At 33.8% G+C, this 17,401-nt stretch overlaps 1 protein-coding gene across 1 annotated transcript in view; it reads right to left on the reverse strand.

Moving 5' to 3' along the window:
• LOC140162636 (adenylate cyclase type 8-like) overlaps positions 1-17,401 on the reverse strand; it is a 177,496-nt gene that overhangs the window by 66,653 nt on the left and 93,442 nt on the right. The gene's annotated exons all lie outside the window — the stretch shown is intronic.

Below are 17,401 nucleotides of genomic sequence, written 5' to 3' on the forward strand. Positions count from 1 at the left end.
CGATACATACTTAAGAAGTTATTTGTGATGTTTTACGAACACATATGACGAAATGGAGCAGGTAGAATAACTAAAATTACATGCCTTCAATCGAAAGAGATGTTGCGAAAAGTGCATGTGAAAAATTGTTTTACAACGTAACTTAAGAACAACGCAAAGGGTGTGAAATTCCATCCATAACAAGTCAGTACATTGATTCATTGCATTTTCATACTATTTTTAATCAGTGCAGCTCAGAGTGATCATTATAAACTCAGGTTCCAAGTAGGTTATGCTAAGTATTTGAACCCATCCCAGAATGAAGTGCGTCAGTGGGAGCAGTATTATGTATGGAAATCTATTGCTATTTTAGTGTACTTTTAATTATATATATAATTTTATACCTTTCACGTCATAAAATCTTTAAGGTGTGCAATTATAAAAGCTGATCGTATGATGTATGCTCTATAATTATAATATACATACCAATGGACATTTTTTTACAGTTGACCAAGGAAGTATTTGCCGAAAGGTGAGGGACATTTGATATTGCGCCCCCCCCCATCCCAAAATGTGGAGTACCCTCTGTCCCCCGGGATTGACGCCCATGTATCTTTGTCATTTTTGTTACATAAACTTAAGTTTTACACCGTGCCGCAACTGATAGTTTTATAATAGTCAATGTATTACTGAGTTACAAGTCACTGGTATAGTCAGTTATGGCTGAAGTCGTGGTACACCACATTGCATGTCGGGAAGAGATGAATTATAATTGGGTTTCCTGGTGGTGCTTTTATTATCCTTTATGATTTCCGCTTTCCACGGACAAAGAATATTTGATTTCCGATCACCATGGTAATGCGTAAATTTGACACCGAATTACTTCAAATGGTTAACTTTTTAAATAAATTCATAAGGCATCATGTATCTGATAATTTATATTTTCTTCGTTATGTTCATATTTTTAGTTTATCACCAAAATAACAAACCTCACACTTGACTAATGCACATACCGTATGGTATGTTGCACCTGAGTTGCTGAAACGCTAAAATTACCTACCGACTACACAAATGTTCCATACGTAAAATGAGAGTTATAACATTAAAAAGAAAACGATGAAAGATTCCAGAAAAAAATATTGAACACATACTAAATTTGTTAATAGCAAAAATGTTTGTTTCGCGGAGAACAAAAGCAGTATTTTTGTTACTATAGAGGAACTATTATAGATATAAGGTGTGTATGTGGTTAAAGAATTGCAAGTCCATGGAACCTCTGTAAATAAAATTTGGTGTAAAAAGTTTTGAATACACACTCCAAAATTCTTTGAAAAAGTGGGCTTACCGAAGCGCGTAATTTGAAAACAAAACAAAAAACAAAAAAACGTATAATGTTGGTTATTAATTTACGCAAATGCATCATTTTTTGAAACTTAAACAACAATATTGAAATTTCATCATAGATTTTTAGATGAGTTCTAATCTTTGTGCCAAGTTTGAGGTCGATCAGATAAGTGATTAATATGGGTAAAGCACGAAGGATTCGAAATGGCAAGTGGCTAAAAATGGCGATTTATGTCTAGAAACACTATTTGTGCAAATTTTAAGCAAAATTATACAAATGAGATTGATATAAAACCTGTTTTCTTTCCCCAAAATGATTCATTCTATTAGGAAACCACATGTATTGCACTAAAACCCTGCAACATTGACTTAACTACCAGCGCCGATGTCGCCAATACGTATCACTCATTCGGTATTGTTACGATACGATCCTTTGTTGTGTAAATCACCGTCCCGCACGCCATGTACGTATTGTGTAGTGAACATCGCGTATGTGCTCGACTAATATTTCTATCGTATTAAATAATAAACGACGGTTCCTGCGTTTTATTCAAAATCTCAGAATTTGACAAAACTGCAGCACCCAGGGTCTTGAATTTTGCAGGGTATGTTGGTTTAATAAAGTACAATACAATCGTGTAAAAAACAAAATTCAGACAAATATTGAGGGCGTCCTCCTCAGCAAATGTTATAATATGGCTTTAATGTTACTAGTTACCTATGTATATTTCTTTGTCAGCATAAATAGGGCAATATGGTAATGAAATTGTTACATACCCAGGAAGTATCATCCTAGAGGATGATCATGAAGATGAGGTATACAAATACATGCAATACCGAACAATGGATTGCATCGCTCGAATCGATATTACTTAACATTGTAAACCCGTAGCATATAAGAATCATGATTCTGTCAAAGTAGTTTTTGATACTGTGTTATATTTTCCACGTAATATTTTCAACTGTTTGTTTATCTGTCACAATACATTCTCGCGGGAAATCACCGTTTGTGTTTGGTTTATTTTATTTATTGAAACAGCTAGCCGCCTAATAAATATATCGTCATGAAATACATGTGTGTTTATACACTTTCAATCGCTTGCGGCACGCAATGCGCCAGTGAAAATGGTCGCCATCAAAAGTGATATGAATTGCCGTACCTGATCAGGTTCTTGTCGCATACATTTATTGCTCGCGGATATAAGTTGCAATATAAACAAATAATGTTTATTTCATTTTTCATTATGTTGCTGTTATTGTGAAGACAGTAGTGTGGTGGTGTGTATTTGGAATAGCATTATGGTTGCATACCAAATACCTGACCTGTCTACAGATTCTTTCACATAAAGTTGGATTCGCAAAGGGATTGAAACTTGCTTACATGTCGTATTGCTAATCAAGAAACAAAACGATTTTCAATTATAATTATTAGCATTAACATTATTAAGTAATGCTGGGAATGATAACATATGCACTTACGCGTATGCTAAATATAAGGACGAATGAAAGATGGACAGACACAAGTAAAAAACCAAGGAAAAGAGAGAGAAAGAGAGAGAGAGAGAGAGAGATAGATGGAGAGGAAAATGAAAATAAGAAAGAAAGAAAGCGAGAAAGAAAGAAAGAAAGAAAGAATGAAAAAAAGACAAAATGAATTTCGTTTATTTTAAACTGATTGCAATAGAAAATAAGTCAACGGGATGATATCGTTTTAGAATCTCAGAAGACAATTATTAACATAGAGATTAACGTAATTTTGACAACTTTAGGAACGAAAATAGGGTCTAGCGATTGAAAGGTCAAGAAGCATTCGAAAAGAATCAATCAACGTAGCTCTGATTTATGACTTTACCAGGAAGAAGTTCTTGAGTATTAGTCTAAAACGGTAGTTATCTTAGTTGTTTTACTACATAGAAAAACGAGAAAGATGACGTTTACAAAAGAGAAGGTTCCACAATCTAATGTATGGCTAGGCTGAGAAATGTTTCTTACATAACTGATAAAGCTGACGTTTATTTACCTTTGGTTTAAACCTGCAGAATCTCTTCATCAAAACAAGAGAAGGAATGGTAAATGAGAATGGACATGCTAGAATCAAGTCATTGAAGTTGACATACAGAGAGAAAACTTGATCCAAACGAAAGTGCTTACCCGTCATTTGAATAAAATACTTGAATCTTAATAAATAAGTGTTAACATTATACTTTTGATCAAGCTGTGCTTATACTAATAAATCCTAGACAGTCTAATGTATATTAGATTAGCCAGATGGAATTTGAGATATATTCGCATTAACCCGTACTCAACAAGAAACACAATACTCCACATTCTCTGCCATTACACGGTACAGTAAATTATATGTAATAATGTGACCCGCCGCCACAAAATCAAATGTCATATTTCGCTTTGGGGCGGCGATTGTTTTTATAAAGCTGCAAAGATTACAACATGACACCAAATTTTTTTTTCTGAAAAAAAAAACTCTTTTTGAGATGTTTATATTTAATTAGTACAAAATAGGTCGGATCAAATTGTCATTGTTCAGCTATACAAATTACAGACACGAAATCAGTAGGGATACATATTACGTATTTCGTGTTAGTTTTTGTAATATATTTTGTTAGTTTACCATCCAAAATTAAAACGCACTATCAGCTCTTTTACTTATCAGAATACTTTGGGAGCATTATTTAAGACATGGAGTAAAACGGCAGCATGTTCTCTGTTATTTCTTTGTAGTAGGAATTTAATAAAGACAAATACTGAAATTTTAGAAGAAATAATAAACCAGAAACAATACGTATGCTCTCAAATATTTCTTTGCAAGGAAGTGAAATTATAATTACTATGTTCACCAGACAATAGATATATTATTTTAGGCAGTAATCTGATATGTTTTATGAACAAAACTTACCATATTGATCTATGTATGTGACCAGGTATGAAACAGGTAAATAACCAAGATTATACGCTTTGATGTTTTGTTACGTAAAAATTGAAACAGATGTTGCAAAAAAAATCTACAACATTAACACAAAGGGTATGAAATTCCATACATAACAAATTAATACATAGATTCTTTGCACTTCTATATTATTTTTCATCAATGCAGCTCAGATTGATCTTTATAAGCTCAGGCTCGAAGTAGGTTATGCAAAACATTTGAACCCATCCCACAGTGCACCTAGTGCGCCAAGTTTGTCTTCCAGGGACCAGTATTAAAGCCATAATATACGATCTTATAACATGAAATTGATTGATTTTTTCGAACCTGACTTTTTGGCATATTTGTAATGTTAACGTATGTCCCAACTTGCACCTAAATTTAATTGGCCAAATTTGTTGTCTTTGTAGGTCAACACAGCAAAGTTCGACATAAATGTTTTATTATGACTTTATGTTCTCTCATAGAACTTCATGTTCAGATTTCACACAACCAAATAAAGTTATATGGTTGTGCGCCCTTAATATCAATTCTCAGAAAAACCCTTAGACACCTTAGTTAGTAAGCATTAAAATGAGCAGAAATTTGCATAATTTTGGCAAAATTTGGATTGGTCATTATTAGTAATGTTCAATACATGTACTGCAAGTGTACCACAGATGGGAGAGATTGAATACTTTTGCATGTAAAATAGGCAATTCCTGGACATCGTAGACTTCGAGGGCCAGTCGTAAAAATAATGACGGTCAACCTATATTTTTTCCCAGCCAGAGAGATCAGACAAGGACTGATTTCAACCATCAAAGCTGTTGCTTAAAACTGAGTCGCTCCTGTGAATAAAAAATGACGTTTTCTAAAGGGAAATTAGCACATATCTCTATGGGACTCTGATTTGGTGGTGTGAGATCTGTAATGGCCAAAATAAACAGTGTGATTGCTTTCACTTGTTATTTCAATTTGAATTGGACAGCAAGCTTTCCCGGCATTTATTACTAATATTATTTTAACATTTTGAATAAAGAATAACAGAATTAAAATTTAACGGAAATCGTACATTAATGCTTTAAGTATAGGAGTTTATTTCTATTGTCATGTGTTTTTAAATATATAATGTTATAACTTTGACGTCATCAAATATTTGAGATGTGCAACAATAAAATACTTAAAATACTGGTCTTATAATGTTAATTAAAAAAAGAAGCATCTTAGACTATGCTGCATATAATATACATTAAAAAGCTACAAATGGAAATTGTAGCCCCTTGTAAGAAACTAATTTGGTCATGTATCCTTGCAATTTTGGTTACATAACCTTTCGTTTTACACCGTGTCGCAACTAAGAATTTTATAATAGTCATTGTATTACAAAGTTGCAAGTCACTTATAGCCGGTTAAGGCTGAAGTCGTAGTACACCACATTGTATGTCGGGAAGAGATGAATTTTTAATTGGGTTTTCTAGTGATGCTTTCAAATAGGATTCATATCCTATATGATTTCCGCTTTCCACGGACAACGGATATTTGATATCCGATCACCATGGTAATGCGTGAATTTGATACCGAATTACCTCATCTGGATTAACTTTTTAAATAAATTCCTAGAAGGCATCGTGTATCTGAAAATTTACCTTTTTTGTTATGTTCATATTTTTAGTTTATCACCAAAATAACACACGTCACACTCAATGCACATACTCCATAGCATGTTACACACGAGGTGCTGAAACGCTGAAATTACCCGTCGTATACATATTTATAAATTAGAGTAAATGAGAGGTATAACATTAAGAAGAATACAATGAACGATTAAAAAAATGAGCACAAATATTTGCATCTCGGAGAAAAAAAAACCCCAATATTTTTTGTCAGTGTAAAGCAATAGGTGTTTATGTGGTTAGAGAATTACAAGCCTATGAGACTACTGTAATTTCTTCACTATTTTGTATTATATACATATATATTATTTTTTCTGTATTATTTTATCTATATTAACGAGTGAAAGATAATAAATCTGTTTTAAATTGAAAAGATTTATGTTTACAATAAAAAAGAAGTCAACACAATGGTAGCGTTTCAGAATCTCAGAAGATGGACTTAATTTTTCAGGCACGACTTCTAAGTCTTGCAATTGAAAGGTCGAGATTCGAGAAGCATTCGAAAGGAATCAATCAACGTAGCTCTGATTCTTGACTTAAACACGACTGCGAATGAACTGGAACAAGATGCCCTTAAGTGTACTTGAATATTTTTTTCTGAATGTGAAACGGTAGTTACTTTAGTTTTACAATATAAAAAACGAGAAAGATGAAGTTTACAAAGGATAAGGTTCTACAATATTTAATATAAGGCTGTGCTGAGAAACGTTATTTGGTTAGTTGAGAATGCTCACGTTTATTTGTCTTTGGTTTAAATTTGCAGAATCTCTTCATCAAAACAAGAGTGGGACTTTGACATGGAAAGGGTAATGAGAGTGATACTAGAGCAGAATTTAGAGTGGAAATGCTAGAATCAAGTCATTGAATTTGACAGACAGAGAGAAAACTTAATCGAACCGAAAGTGCTTACCTCGTCATTTGAATAAAATACTAGAACCTTAGTAAGCAAGCGCTTACATTATACTTCTGATCAACCGGTGCTGATTGTATCAGGCATGGTTGAGATAAGAATAAATCATAGACAGACTAGTCATATGGAATTTGAGCTATATTCGCATTAAACCTTACTCAACAAGAAACACAATACTCTGCATTCTCTGCTACTACACGGTACAGTGAATTACATGTTATCATGTGAGCCGTTCCCACAAAACTCGAAACATGAAAAGTGATATTTGTAGAGCTTGTAAAGATCAGAAAACAAGCTTTAAGGGTGCACGATGTATTGTTGGCCGAAGTAGCCAAAAATCTATTTTCATCAAAATCAATATATTATTGAAAAATAACACTTTGATGTTTTGCAAAAGTTCATTCTACAAAGCACTCTTTGAAAACTTGCTTGATTTATTGTTGTTAATGAGTTATGTACGTTTTACAAAAGTGTTGTTGTTTCAGCCATATAACTTAAGAACCACAGGGCCTACAAAATTATAAATGTGATATTTGAATTCTTCTACATACTCGCTATGAAATGATCAATTCAAATGTTGCCAAAGCTCACTACCATTCGCAAGTTACCGTGAACTACCAAATCGCAACAGTTTAAAATAGTTGCTAACCTTTACACCACACCAGATTTGCTTCTGAAATTAAGATTTAATCTGATGTTATAGGTTCAATGCATTGAACGATTTTCCAAACACCCAACACTGAATGGAGATAACAAAAGTCATTATTAAATTATTAATAAAATAATCCTTAATTTCTTGTGAGTTTTCGATAGTAATATGACTATAAACGAACAAACAGTATCATATTTGACAGAGTGTTTGTATAACATGTATCTCGTACAGTCCTTTTTCTGAAACGTTTATCTGTTGATGCACGCGGATGTTGCGGAAAATGGTCAGAAAGTGTCTAAACAAGACCTTTTTATTTACTAACTAGTGTAAAATAGGTCGGATTGAAGTGTCTTTGCTCAGCCATGCAACTTAACCATACGAAATCAGTACGGATATGTATATATATCGTGTTATCGTGTTATTTGTGTAAATGGCTTTGTTAGTTTACCCCTAAGTTAAAACGCACAATCCGCTGTTTTACTTATCAGCAAATGCTTTCTGTTACTTTGGGAGCATTTGATATGGTAATATGGTAAATGGCAAAACGATTTATATTTTACAGGTACGTGTTCTTACTTTGGAGCGCAACTCTCCTAGCTTTTTAGCAATTGTAGAATATGTATTGAGTTTATTAGAGTTTATAATTATTACAAAAAATCACCTGTAAAAATCAAGGTGATTCTGCTCTGCAATTCGTAGAATGTAACGTTACAAAACTAGATACACATAGCAAGAATGATTGATTAAAACACCATTGATTTGCCCACTTCCTTCCGTTTTATTTCATAACAGGTGAATATTAATGCGTTGATCAATATTAGTATGGATATTTTGCGTGTGTGTAAACTATTATGTAGTGCCTAGGTTAAACACACATGGGTGTTATTATCCAATTTGAAGATTTTTTATAATATGTAGCAAATGAAAACGACCATTACAAGGCCATCGGTGGCAAATAGTCCATTGATTTATTAGCTACAAACGATATTTTTCACCTTTTTGTTTTACCTACGACGTGAAAAATAGTAGTTAGAAAACCAAGGCTTTTTTTAATAGTACAGTGTTAAATTCGGTAAAAATTGCTACCTTTGGAGACGATGGGCAGGTGTTTAAGAATTAGTATTTACGACGATGTATACGTTACACGGTCTAACAAATATAAGTAATTTTCCACGCGAAATCAAATTTAATATTTTAATGACTGAAATAAGACTTCCGTTTCTGACACATCTTCCAAGCTGCATACAACATGGACCACAAGAGCCTCATTCCAATGGCATAGTCCAATACCCCAATTACATAATCATAGTGCAAAATTTTGCCTCAAGTTGCAGAGTATGAGTTTTAGTACCCAAATCTTCAAAGGTCATTCAATAAATGTGCAGATGTATTGGGGTTTAAGAACTGTTCCTCTGATAGATGAGCTTGTTGTGGATCCTAGTGATACAACATTGTAATAGAAAACAACTTGATCACGTCTTCCGACACATCTCAAAACCACTTAAGCGACCCACAACTCATTTGCTTAAATCTCGCGTCACATAAAATTGAGATCTCAAGTCGTGTGGGACATGTTTGGTATGAGGTAAAAATACAAAACTCGTTTAAATTTTAAAAGGCGCACAACTACTTCTAACTTTAAGGGCCCATCTTAAAGTACACAGAGAAGCTTTTTGTACAAAATATCCACTTGTACAAAATAGGTCAATTTATGTATGAAATCTTTTGCATTTCCCCTCATAAACAAACGCAAATTATATATTCTCTTAAATGTTAATGGCTTCTAATTACTCTAACATCATCAATTGAACTTTCTAATGCGATAGTTTCGCGAACATAATTATGCGATTTCATGTTAAATATCAGTTTTGATCTTTTTAAACTATAGGTTTGCTTGTCATTGTTATAGGCTATTAGAATACAAGATTCTATAATACCCAAGTCAGCAAACGGATGACCTCTTTTTTGTTTTCCTGTAGGGGAAATCACTGAGTGCAATCAGGAAATCGTCTGATTAGAAAGAAGCTTTTATTGCTAGTAAATCGTGCAAATTGTAAACATCAATGCAATACCTAATAAAGACGAATGTTGACATTTTACATAAGAGAATAAATAAATATAGAGAATAAATACGTACGATCTTAAATTTTGCAAGGAAGTGGAATTTAGATCAACAATCTCACCAGACGAAATATAAACATTATTTTAGTTATAAGTGAAGTTTCTTGATCAAACATGACAGAGATGATTTATATAATGTGAACAGATAATTCAAGGAGCACGTGAAATCACTAAAACATCACTCTTTTATGTTTATTACCACTAAAAATCGAAACAGATTTTTAAAAAAGCGCATTTGAGGTTTTCGACAACGCAAGAGGTACTCAAAGAGTGTGATATTACACCCATACCAATGATGTATATTCTGCATTTTAACACTATATTTTCATCGAATTGCGTTTTTAAGAGTCATCTCGCATTGATCATTGTAAGTTCAGGTTACATGTAGGTTTTGCTAAGCATTTGAACCAACCCCACAATGCAGTGCGCAGAGTTTGCCTTTAATATAATTTTATATGGAAAGCAATTTTCTTGTGGACCTAATATTGTTGTTTTGGGCATTTAGATCGGAGTGGTGTCTGAGCTAATGGTGTTTGTGCTCAAATATTGAGAACAAAATAGTCCGCAAAACTCAGGGATGCGTTTGGTTGCTCTTTGTGAAATCATAAGGTTCATTGAAATATTGGATTTTTCCTTGGATCGGGAAAATACTGTTCGGCAAATGGTAGTTTTAAATATTTTATCACAGCATTTACAACGCATTGCATGTCGGGTAGAGATGCATTGTAATTGAGTTTTCTGGCGATGCTTTCAAATAAGATCCATTATAGCAGATCTGATTTCCGCTTTCCATGGACAAAGGATATTTGATCTCGCGGTCACCATGGTAATGCGTGAATTTGACACCGATTTACTTCATCTGGTTTAACTTTTTAAATAAACTCTTGGAAGTATCGTGTATCTTGATATAAATTTATTACTAGTTTTTTAGTTTATAATCATAATAACATACCTCACACCTACTACTACACCTACTCCATATTACCTTAGGCGGGATAGTCAGATATTTGACTGTCCAAAGAGCCTCCCTTAATAGGAAGTATTTTAATGCACTATGAGCATCGGTTACGTTTAATTTTGTTTGTCAGTTCCAAATTCTGTCAGTTTATAAAGCATGTTAAAACTGTATGGGGAAATGCAACAAACAATGAATGTATGTTAACGAAAACGTTACATAGCCATCAAGTAGCATACTAGGCGACGATCATGGCGATGAAGTTAACAAATAAATAAACAAATACTTGAAATACCGAGCACTGTGATGGATTGCTCATGAAAAATCGTTAGAATCGATTTTAATTAACATTGTAACCCGGAGCATGTTTGTTACGAATTCATCAGTTTATTTTCAGTCAATGTATTTTTTTCGTTGTATTTTTTTATCCACGTCGCTTCGTATCATTCAGCTTTTATATTATGATTGTTTTTTGTCACAATACATTCTCGCGGGAAATCACAGTTTTTGATCGGTTCATTTTATTTATTGAGATGGGCTACGCCATTCGCCTAAAGTAACTTTTAATAAATATATCGCAATGTCATGAAATACATGTGTTTATGGGCGAGCGCTCAATATTGTTTATTCTGTTTTCGTTATGCTGTTATCATTATGAAGATAAAAGTATGATGAGTATTTAGAATATAAATTTGGCTGCATTAAACTAAATTTATAACAATAAAATACCTGCTCCCTATTTCATAAAAATACAGCACTATTTTTGGGGAATTAAATGCAATAATATTCTATTTTGCCAAGTAAAACATAGCTAAATTGTAATTCTTTAGTTAGAATTAATTGGCAAAAACAGTCAAATTTTAATAGTTTTGAAATTTGAGGGGAATGGGCAAAAAGAATGCAATTTTGTATCATTTCAAACAATTTCAGTCACAAAATTAGTCTAAGTATTCAACATTAAATTGGCTATGAGTTTGCTGTTAATGTTAATTTTGGTCAATTGTGATCATTGTTTTCCACAAATTAGAACGCATGACCTGAAATTAGTCTTATTACCAGTCTTGGGGATTGAATGTTACAGCATAATGAAAAATACACTAAAAGCGCATGTTTTTGGCCCTCTTTTCAACAAAATTGTCCCGATATTATACAAATACAACATGTTTTGAGGGGAAGTAGTCAAAACTACTGGTCCCGAGGTGTTGGATGATTTGACTACTTCCCGACGCGTCAGCGGATGGAAGTAGTCAAATCATCCAACACCTAGGGACCAGAAGTTTTGATTACTTCCCGAAATGAAACATGTCGTATTTGTTTTACTATACCTCATAAATATTTTCACTATCACAGCAAAATCGTAAACAAAAGTCAAAACACACACCAGTCAACGTGCCGGCCGGCATGGTAAATAAGCAATATTTTGCTTACCTGATTTTATTGCAGGATTTCTGTTCAATCAATATTTACATTTTGGCCTATATTATTCAGATTTTCTTTTTAACTTTCCATAAATAACATTTTGTTTCATAAAATGTCAAATTCGCGTGTCAAATCCATCGGTAATCTCGGCAAAATAACTGCAGCCGACGCCATTTTCACGATAAACGCATCTGCAGAATCGCCGTTGTGTAGCATAATGCTACGTCTGAAGGAACGGTGACGCGCGGGGTCGAGACACCGTGTGGTAGTAGGGGTGCGGAAGTTTTTACAACTTCCCCGCGTTCGCGTAATTGCACAGGCGCGGGGAAGTAGTCAAAATACCGTACTCGGACGCTAGCGTTATGAACCAATTAGATGTCTGGATTACCTAATACATATTTATGAGGTATAGTAATAACTTTTATTGGCAGTTAGAAGTAACTAAATAATATTATGATTTAGCTATAAAGGGAGACCGAGCCTAGGCTTGCACCACTGAGTCTCCTTGCCCAAAGACTGTACGTGTACTTGTTTATCCTGATCCATGCTCGTTCTCGCAGGTTTTCTCCGGGATCTCCTGTTTCCTGCTGTTTTCAAAATCGATGATTAGTTGTTTGGTTATCAAAAACTTTCTTCACCCAGTGGAATTTGGGGAGCTGCACAGATGATTATTTATTTATTTATTAATTAATTAATTAATTAATTAGTTTATTTAATTAATTAATTAATTAATTAATTAATTAATTAATTAATTAATTAATTAATCAATTAATTAATTAATTTATTGTTTGTTTTTCTGTTTTTCACTTAGAATCTTTGAACCATCATGCATGTCATTTCAATTGTTATACCACTCCGGTTGAGTTTATTCGATAAGGTCTATTTGGGATAAAGACTGCTTCATATGTAGATGGATATACAATGCGATTGGTAATGACTTATCAAATTTGTTAATGCTGGGAGATTTTGCAATGCTTACATTGAGTGGCCTATTATCCCAAATCTGAGCAATACATTAAGTATTTTGAGACAGTCTTGGGTATACAATTCTGAATAGCAGCATTCTGAAGAATACATCCCGCGTGTATGTTGAGGAGAAGTCACAATTTGGAAAGAATAACACTGAATTTCCCTCTCGATTCTTATAATAACAACACAAACACAACATTAACATTTACATTGCAATATCATGAGTCGAAATATTACAGCAAAGTCACTCCATATGGTTCAATCAGTGTGGTTTCTTGTTCGGTCAAGTGCTTTTCTAGTCTTCTCTGGATCATTTTTGAGAAAAAAAATAAGATGAAGGTCAGCAGTTTTTTAAAAATTAAAATGTTTTTCTTGGTTAGTAAAGTTGTTGAAGGTATTTGGATTTAGACCGGAAGTGACCCCTTAATGACTTTTAACTCCAAATTTGTGATCAACCTATAGACATTGGCTAATAACAATGTTTATTTGCAAGAGGCGTTACAATACTATCCCAGCAAACACAAAAACGTTTTAAAAACACTATAAATAAGTTATATTTTGGCTTTTGGTTTAAGTAAAAACGTTTTAATAACATTAAAATGTCGGGCTATATAAAGGTCATGAAAACGTTTTAAAACGTTTTATATGAAAACACACTATAACAATATTTTTTAAATGTTTTTAAAAATGTTATTGTAAACTATTTTCGCAAACGTTTTTTGCCAAATATTTTGTCAACACTTAAATAACATTATGTTAAAATGTTAAAATATTTGCACTCAGCAAACACAGAAATGTTCTTAAAATGTTTTCTTCAAAACGCTTTAATAACATTTAAATGTCGGGTTATATAAAGGTCACGAAAACATTTTTAAAACATTCCAAATATTTTGGGCAAACTTTTTTCGCAAAATATTTTTTCAACCCCAAAATAACATTCTGTTTAGAATGTTTTGTATTAAGTTTTCAAAAATGTTTTTGGAATGTTATTAAAACGTTTTTATACCCTTTATATAACCCGACATTTAAACGTTTTCTGTAAAACATTTTGTGTTTGTTGGACAGTAGATTATCAAAAATTGTTTTTAAATGTTATGAAAACGTTTTATACCCTTAATATACCCTTTATATAACCCGACATTTAAATATTTTCTGACAACCTTTTATAACCGTTTGCGAATAATGTCGAAAACGTTTTGTGTTTGCTGGGATGTAACTAAAGACTGAATTGGATTTTTGAATATTTTTTTATTTATGGCCTTATCTGCGTGGCGTGTACAGTACGTAAATAACGTGTCTTATGTTGCAACCCAATGGGGAACCAACGCCAGAAATTAACACAGATAACAGTCAATCTTTGTAACTAGAGACAATGTGTCTTGATATACAAGACCGTGCTTACAGGATAGAGACTTTCAAGTTAACTGTAAACAAGATTCTTGCCAAATCAGAGCAGTTATGCATAACTTCAATCGAGCATAATGAGAAAGTTGAACGCTTTGATATTACGGTTTCTGGTTTGCCCAATAAAATTACCATACGTTTCAGGGCAATCATTTTTATTAGTCAGAGATAAGACGGTTTGAATATTCAGCCCTTCTACTAAGCTAAATAAAACGCCGTGTATGCTTTGCTAATCACACGCAGATATTACGTTTTCCCTTAAATAAATAAATAAGTATATTTCAGATTTTTTATATATTATAGCGTCTTTTTCCAGATCTTGGGGACTCAAAGCGCAGTAATTTCGCTGTCATGGTGTTTCTTCACAATCAGATCGTATCAACTAGGTTGCGGCCGAACCTGGCGCAAACCTATCCGCACTTAGATTGCAACATCTACCAATTATCTGTGCAGGTCCCCAAATTCCATTGGGTGAAGGAAGTTTTTGATAACCAAACAAATAATCACCGATTTTTTGAAAGCAGGAGGAAACTGGATATACCAGAGAAAACCTACGAGAGCGAGCATGGAATCGGGATAAACCAGGTGCATGCATATTGAGTCCTTGGGCACGGCATGGGCTTGAACCCGGGACCTCAGTGATGCAAGGCGAAGGAACAACCGCTGCGCCAACTCGCTCTCCTTAGGAGGAGCCTACTTCAAAATGTCTGCATACCAAATTATCTGGTATGATATGTATTTTGTTAGCAGAATGGTTATAAACAAAAAGTTTTAAAGAAAGTGGCATTATCACGCACCATTTTGGAAAAATGTTCCATAGAGGGATTAAAAATTTCTAATGGAATTAGTACATTAACCAACTCTATGTGTATATACTTATTCTCTCTCTATAGAAGATTCAGGCTGAATCTCTCTCAGAGGGTACACGAAATTCAAATGGAGTTACCTAATGTGTTCATTCCATTTGAAAGTCATACTACATTGTGGAAGATATCTCCAAAATATTCTACAGGGGTGTGTGAACTTTAAATGGATTAGCCCATCATTTAATTGCAAATACTGGATTTTTAATATGCCTGAAACCAGACTTTTAAAAAGAACAACATTCCACGTCCCCATGGATGCTTACAATAACATCCAAAGCAAACACTGCGTCTAATGTAATTTCGCAAATTTAAAGTGAGTTAACAGAATCTGAATATTCTATTAAAATATTAGAAACCGTGTTTTGTTTTATACACGGAAAATGTTTCGTGGCCTCTCGGAATGCATTTTGAAATGTTAACTTAAAGTCATACAAAAAGAAATTTAGTTGGAAATTTGGAATATTATTAAAAATACAAAGACATTAGAATCTTTTAAAGCATCCCCTTTTAATGTGTCTCTTCAATAAATGTATACATCTCTACATATTCAAGTTCATGTAAAACCTCAGTACGCTTATCATCATAAGCATCTGCGATGTACTTGTGGATAGTTCTGGAAAGTTATAATAAAAAAGGCGTTATGTCTCATTCTTTCTTATTACAATGAATAATTAAAAAAAAACAACAGGCACAACGCCTAGACGTTGAAACACAAGCCTCAGCACACTTTACAGGTAGTCGCTGACCACTACGGCCCCACATCATTCCATAAACCATTTAACAACAAATCAGGGACTTTGCTGCTACAAGAGCGCACACCCTAGACATTCCACAGATAACCATCGCAGCCAAGATCAGCTCCCCGAGTTTCGTACGGGTTACAACGAAACAATTAACAGTAAGTTCCTTGGAATTCCAGTGGAATTTCAAGCTAACTCAATTTTCGACGAGAGCATACTAGGCACCGCCAGGGTTCGAACCCGCAACCTCTCGCACCATAGTCGAACGCCTTAACGATTGAGCTAACTTGAATGCTTAGTACTAGTATTAGTTGTACGACTTTCATAAAAATCTTTTCAAACTTTGTGAGCCAAAATGCAGTATAAAGTGTGTGAATTCATTCACTTGTGTGACCTACAAGTTCTTATATTGTTTCTTATTTATGAAGTGGTGAATAGGATAGCCTAGCTACATGAACCTTCATTTGTATGCACTATAGGTCAAGATAATTGAACCAGAGTGAAAACAGCATGTAGAAAAATCTGACCATCCTCCTGACAACAGAAAACATGTTTATTTGTTGTTGTGTTTACCAAGGTTGGCCCTTTAGGGACACACGCTTGGGTTCCAGACCTAAATGCACAAGCCAGGCTAGATATAACATCACGCGTACATTTCCTATAAAGTTTTGAAAGCAGATTTTGAAAGTTGACAGCTAGAATTTCTACTGGGGTATTCATACCATATGTCATTATTGACTAATTAACAACAGGTGGATGGACCGGTATGAACATACATGCCCTCTGGTAACTTTCTAGGGTCTGGCTCCTTTGTCTGGTAGTAGTGAAATCAGAATATTTTAATTTTGCAGCTTGCAGTTCACTACAATTTTATTATGTTCTGTGAAAATGTAAAAATGAGACCGGAGGAAGAAAAATGACAAGAAATAGTTCTCTCCCAACAACGAGATACAAATTTTACTATAAGCCCTTGTGTTGAAGCATCTTGTTTGTTTTTGGTGAGTTATATATCGATATGTTAGTAGAACACATGAAGTGTTAATTAAATGGCGACGCCATACTTTATATGGTTGCCAAGAAATGAAACATTACCGAATCAATCAACGATATGATTTACTCAAGCGTATGGATGACCCAGGTTCCTATCACAAACATCCAAAGATAGCCCATGTCGCAGGGAGAAAATGTGAACGTGATTTAATTTTGCACTTTTTTGTTTTGTTTTGATTGGCATTAAAACGCACAATATGAAAACTCGCAGTTTTCGGTCACATATATACATTCGGACAGAATATAACACAATGTTCAACGAATAACAACAATTTCGTACAATCTCATGTGATTAGCTCAATTTAGGATAATATACTTAGTTCTCTGGGTTGATACTTGATAGGATGAACACATTTTAATCTTTCCCAGGTGCACATTGTGACTTACTAACAC

Source organism: Amphiura filiformis, chromosome 10, assembly GCF_039555335.1.
Source record: "Amphiura filiformis chromosome 10, Afil_fr2py, whole genome shotgun sequence".
Lineage (NCBI taxonomy): Eukaryota > Metazoa > Echinodermata > Ophiuroidea > Amphilepidida > Amphiuridae > Amphiura > Amphiura filiformis.